The sequence below is a fragment of the Canis aureus genome, chromosome 25 (assembly GCF_053574225.1).
Source record: "Canis aureus isolate CA01 chromosome 25, VMU_Caureus_v.1.0, whole genome shotgun sequence".
Classification (NCBI taxonomy): Eukaryota; Metazoa; Chordata; class Mammalia; order Carnivora; family Canidae; genus Canis; species Canis aureus.
The window spans coordinates 11,726,260-11,732,801 of record NC_135635.1 but is presented as its reverse complement, the minus strand read 5'-3'; positions in this window follow the sequence as shown (position 1 = coordinate 11,732,801).

Sequence of the window (6,542 nt, the reverse complement as noted above, 5' to 3'; positions counted from 1 at the left end):
ATTCTCAGACCATAATGCCTTGAAATTAGAACTAAATCACAACAAGAAGTTTGGAAGGACCTCAAACACGTGGAGGTTAAGGACCATCCTGCTAAAAGATAAAAGGGTCAACCAGGAAATTAAGGAAGAATTAAAAAGATTCATGGAAACTAATGAGAATGAAGATACAACCGTTCAAAATCTTTGGGATGCAGCAAAAGCAGTCCTAAGGGGGAAATACATCGCAATACAAGCATCCATTCAAAAACTGGAAAGAACTCAAATACAAAAGCTAACCTTACACATAAAGGAGCTAGAGAAAAAACAGCAAATAGATCCTACACCCAAGAGAAGAAGGGAGTTAATAAAGATTCGAGCAGAACTCAACGAAATTGAGACCAGAAGAACTGTGGAACAGATCAACAGAACCAGGAGTTGGTTCTTTGAAAGAATTAATAAGATAGATAAACCATTAGCCAGCCTTATTAAAAAGAAGAGAGAGAAGACTCAAATTAATAAAATCATGAATGAGAAAGGAGAGATCACTACCAACACCAAGGAAATACAAACGATTTTAAAAACATGAACAGCTATATGCCAATAAATTAGGCAATCTAGAAGAAATGGACGCATTCCTGGAAAGACACAAACTAACAAAACTGTAACAGGAAGAAATAGAAAACCTGAACAGGTCAATAACCAGGGAGGAAATTGAAGCAGTCATCAAAAACCTCCCAAGACACAAGAGTCCAGGGCCAGATGGCTTCCCAGGGGAATTTTATCAAACGTTTAAAGAAGAAACCATACCTATTCTCCTAAAGCTGTTTGGAAAGATAGAAAGAGATGGAGTACTTCCAAATTCGTTCTATGAGGCCAGCATCACCTTAATTCCAAAACCAGACAAAGACCCCACCAAAAAGGAGAATTACAGACCAATATCCCTGATGAACATGGATGCAAAAATTCTCAACAAGATACTGGCCAATAGGATCCCACAGTACATTAAGAAAATTATTCACCATGACCAAGTAGGATTTATCCCTGGGACACAAGGCTGGTTCAACACCCGTAAAACAATCAATGTGATTCATCATATCAGCAAGAGAAAAACCAAGAACCATATGATCCTCTCATTGGATGCAGAGAAAGCATTTGACAAAATACAGCATCCATTCCTGATCAAAACTCTTCAGAGTGTAGGGATAGAGGGAACATTCCTCGACATCTTAAAAGCCATCTATGAAAAGCCCACAGCAAATATCATTCTCAATGGGGAAGCACCAGGAGCCTTTCCCCTAAGATCAGGAACAAGACAGGGATGTCCACTCTCACCACTGCTGTTCAACATAGTACTGGAAGTCCTAGCCTCAGCAATCAGACAACAAAAAGACATTAAAGGCATTCAAATTGGCAAAGAAGAAGTCAAACTCTCCCTCTTCGCCGATGACATGATACTCTACATAGAAAACCCAAAAGTCTCCACCCCAAGATTGCTAGAACTCATACAGCAATTCGGTAGCGTGGCAGGATACAAAATCAATGCCCAGAAGTCAGTGGCATTTCTATACACTAACAATGAGACTGAAGAAAGAGAAATTAAGGAGTCAATCCCATTTACAATTGCACCCAAAAGCATAAGATACCTAGGAATAAACCTCACCAAAGAGGTAAAGGATCTATACCCTCAAAACTATAGAACACTTCTGAAAGAAATTGAGGAAGACACAAAGAGATGGAAAAATATTCCATGCTCATGGATTGGAAGAATTAATATCGTGAAAATGTCAATTTTACCCAGGGCAATATACACGTTTAATGCAATCCCTATCAAAATACCATGGACTTTCTTCAGAGAGTTAGAACAAATTATTTTAAGATTTGTGTGGAATCAGAAAAGACCCCGAATAGCCAGGGGAATTTTAAAAAAGAAAACCATATCTGGGGGCATCACAATGCCAGATTTCAGGTTGTACTACAAAGCTGTGGTCATCAAGACAGTGTGGTACTGGCACAAAAACAGACACATAGATCAGTGGAACAGAATAGAGAATCCAGAAATGGACCCTGAACTTTATGGGCAACTAATATTCGATAAAGGAGGAAAGACTATCCATTGGAAGAAAGACAGTCTCTTCAGTAAATGGTGCTGGGAAAATTGGACATCCACATGCAGAAGAATGAAACTAGACCACTCTCTTGCACCATACACAAAGATAAACTCAAAATGGATGAAAGATCTAAATGTGAGACAAGATTCCATCAAAATCCTAGAGAAAAACACAGGCAACACCCTTTTTGAACTCGGCCATAGTAACTTCTTGCAAGATACATCCACGAAGGCAAAAGAAACAAAAGCAAAAATGAACTATTGGGACTTCATCAAGATAAGAAGCTTTTGCACAGCAAAGGATACAGTCAACAAAACTCAAAGACAATCTACAGAATGGGAGAAGATATTTGCAAATGACATATCAGATAAAGGGCTAGTTTCCAAGATCTATAAAGAACTTATTAAACTCAACACCAAAGAAACAAACAATCCAATCATGAAATGGGCAAAAGACATGAACAGAAATCTCACAGAGGAAGACATAGACATGGCCAACATGCACATGAGAAAATGCTCTGCATCACTTGCCATCAGGGAAATACAAATCAAAACCACAATGAGATACCACCTCACACCAGTGAGAATGGGGAAAATTAACAAGGCAGGAAACAACAAATGTTGGAGAGGATGCGGAGAAAAGGGAACCCTCATACACTGTTGGTGGGAATGTGAACTGGTGCAGCCACTCTGGAAAACTGTGTGGAGGTTCCTCAAACAGTTAAAAATAGACCTGCCCTACGACCCAGCAATTGCACTGTTGGGGATTTACCCCAAAGATACAAATGCAATGAAACGCCGGGACACCTGCACCCCGATGTTTATAGCAGCAATGGCCACGATAGCCAAACTGTGGAAGGAGCCTCGGTGTCCAACGAAAGATGAATGGATAAAGAAGATGTGGTTTATGTATACAACGGAATATTACTCAGCCATTAGAAATGACAAATACCCACCATTTGCTTCAACGTGGATGGAACTGGAGGGTATTATGCTGAGTGAAGTAAGTCAGTCGGAAAGGATAAACATTATATGGTCTCATTCATTTGGGGAATATAAATAATAGTGAAAGGGAATATAAGAGAAGGGAGAAGAAATGTGTGGGAAATATCAGAAAGGGAGACAGAACGTAAAGACTGCTAACTCTGGGAAACGAACTAGGGGTGGTAGAAGGGGAGGAGGGCGGGGGGTGGGAGTGAATGGGTGACGGGCACTGGGGGTTATTCTGTATGTTAGTAAATTGAACACCAATAAAAAATAAATAAAAAAAAGCTGTTTTTCCTGGTTTGCTTGTTCTAGGTACCACATCTTAACTGAAATTATTAATTGGTTCTATCTATAATAGATATGGATTCTTAAAATCTGAATCTTATAATTGACAGTGTCCACTCTGTGGACTTAAGAGTTCAGTTTCTGACTGTAATTGCTTATATTGTTACTCTAAGTAACAGCACTTAACTGCTTTCCAAGCAGGCTTTATTCTCTTTCCATATGTTCTGCAAATAGTCTGTGAAAATTGCTTATTACAGGAAATGGCTTCTTTTTGTTTGTTGCTGCATTTCTGTTTCCTCTGTGCATCCTGCTCAGCTGCTTCAGTATTCTGTCTTTGACAGTGATGAAAGGAGAGCTTAAGGTTCTTTTGACAGAATAAGTAATTTCCATATTGATTCCAAACTGTAAACAGATACCACATTGCACAGGAATACCCTCAGTCTATGTGGGTCGAGTGTGACTGACTTCACTTCTCATCTTCAGGGATGGGGACTGTGACCCATCAGAGGTTTTCTTGTGACTTTTGCTGGAAGCATTGGAAGAAGTTTCTCATTTTTAGGAGTCCTAGCTTTAGCGATATCTTTGTTGTAACATAATAAAGGAAACTTGTTGGAAAATAAAGGTAGTGCAGAGGAAAGCAGTGCTAAAAGACAAAAATAGATTTCTAATTACATTTTTAACCCTTTCATCCATTTCTTAAGCTGAAATAATTTTAAACCCCTTCATCCATTTAAGCTGGATATTTCAGTTATGTGATCCAATGACACTTCCTCTCATTTTAAAATCATGCTTTCACTTTATAAATGAGTCTAAATTACTGATCTACCTGTGGCATATTCTTCTTTAAAATTTTTTTTAAAGTAACCACTACATCCAGCATGGGGCTTGAACTCATGATCTAGAGATCAAGAGTTGCATATTTTACTGGCTGAGACAGCCAGGTACCCTCCTGTGATATACTCTTCTATGTAAAGCTTTCAAGTACCTTCCAGATATAGTAGCCAAGGTTATACTATTTAAACATGTTAATGTGTAAATATTTCATGATACTGTTGTGTACCACATATACATACACTTATGAAATATAAAGAAATGTATTAACATTTAATTATATGGAACCTGTATCAATATGTCCTATTCTATGTGGCCGTAACTGATTTTTATGATAACCTGAAAATTATAATTGGCAGTTGTAATATAGTCATCTAGTAAAAAAGAATGCAACTGAGTTTATAAATGATTATACAAGAAAATAGAACATAAAATATCCAGTAATATGAGCATTCTGATTGGCAAATGCTTTCATATTAGAAATCACCAAGTTGGGAGCCCAGGTGGCTCAGCGGTTTACCGCCACCTTCAGTCCAAGGTGTGATCCTGGAGACCTGGGATCGAGTCCCTTGTCAGGCTCCTTGCATGGAGCCTGCTTCTCCCTCTGCCTGTGTCTGTGCCTCTGTGTCACTCATGAATAAATAAAATCTTAAAAAAAAAAAAAAAGAAAGAAACCACCAAGTTTATTACAGGTCCACAGCCCATTTCCCCAAAATCCACAGGGCCAGATACAATTTTAAAACCAGAATGCTTCAGCTCCTCTAAGCTCTTTTTTTCTTGGTCTGGTCATTTTCATTTGGGTCTTACTATGTTGGAGACTTTCCTCAAGCTTATTGATGCTGATATGTCCGTTCATATGTGAATGTGAAGCACTAAATAGTTGATCAGAAGAATATATCACCATCACCGCCTTGGGCATATTAACCTACGGGGACTTTAATATTGAACTTTTTCTTTAGGGCTCCAAATATCCAGTGTCTGTATGTCTTTTTTGCCTCGGAAGGACCCCTCAATTCCCTGAAGTGAATGAGCCTCTCTGATAGTGTTTTGGACTTAAGCAGGAAAAGGAGATTGCAATGTCATGGCTCACGATGAGGGATGACCCACAGTGTCTTTCACTGCTCTTTACACAAAATTTTCAACCAATTATGTTTATACATTTGTGTGGTAAAATATACATAAAATTTACCATTGTAATAATTTTTAAGCATTCAATTCAGGGCATTAAGTACATTCGCGATATGTGAAACCATCACCATTACCTATACCCAAAACTTTTTCATCAGGTCTAACGAAAACTCTGTACTCAACACTAACACTCCCTTCCCCCTTTCTATCCTGGTCCCTGGTAACCTCTAGTTTGCTGTCTATATGAATTTGTCTATTCTAGGTATTCATCATGTAAGTAAAAGCACATGCTTGTCCTTTTATGTTTTTTGTACTTTTTAATTTTTTTAATGACTCAGGTTAAGTAAATAGCCCAAGGCTATCAGCCATCATGGCCACAGGAACCTAGGTATGTCAAAGGAGACTACTTTTAACTACTTACTATACATTACTACTTTAGTAGTAGACTTTTCCCATCCATATGTATATATGTATCCATACTAACAGGTATTTTGCAAGTGACATTATATCCAGAATGTTTTTCCATACCATTAGTAATTCTCTGAAACATTTTAATGCTTCCTAATAATCATAATCAGTCTAACATCTATAGGTTTTATTTTTTGTTGACATGTTTTGAATTTTAAACATATAGCTTTGCACAGAAATACCTGTATTTGACTAGAACCCTAAGATAAAATAGAGTATAAAATCTGGTTCAAACAATGGAACATATTTAATACTTATTGTTAAGCTACCCTTCAGCAATTAGCCAGTTTACACTACTACACGTATTGTCCTCTTCATCACCACTGTTTTTTTATAAGTAGGTAAAAAATGTTTTGCTATTTGTGACAGATTCTTTAGTAATATTAAAGAATATTTTCATTTAGTTTTTATTTTCTACATATTGTTTATGTCACTAGCCCACTTTCTGTTGTTTTAAGGTATTCATATAAACTTAACCTATATTTTGTTGTGAACTTACCCCTTATTTTTTCTTTTAAAATTTGATGAATTAATGAGTGGAACAAAAAGTAGAGTCCAACATTCAATTGTTTAATCTGGTTTCCTCACTGAACTCGCTGCCTTTGTAGTTTTCAAAGGGGAAATATTTTTATTGCTTTTAGTAATTAAAAAGCATTCAAACAATATAGAAATATACAAAGTAGAAAATTAAAGGCTCTATAATCCCATTCCCATATAACCATCTGCAGAAGATATAGAAAATCATAAGTAGAAATAT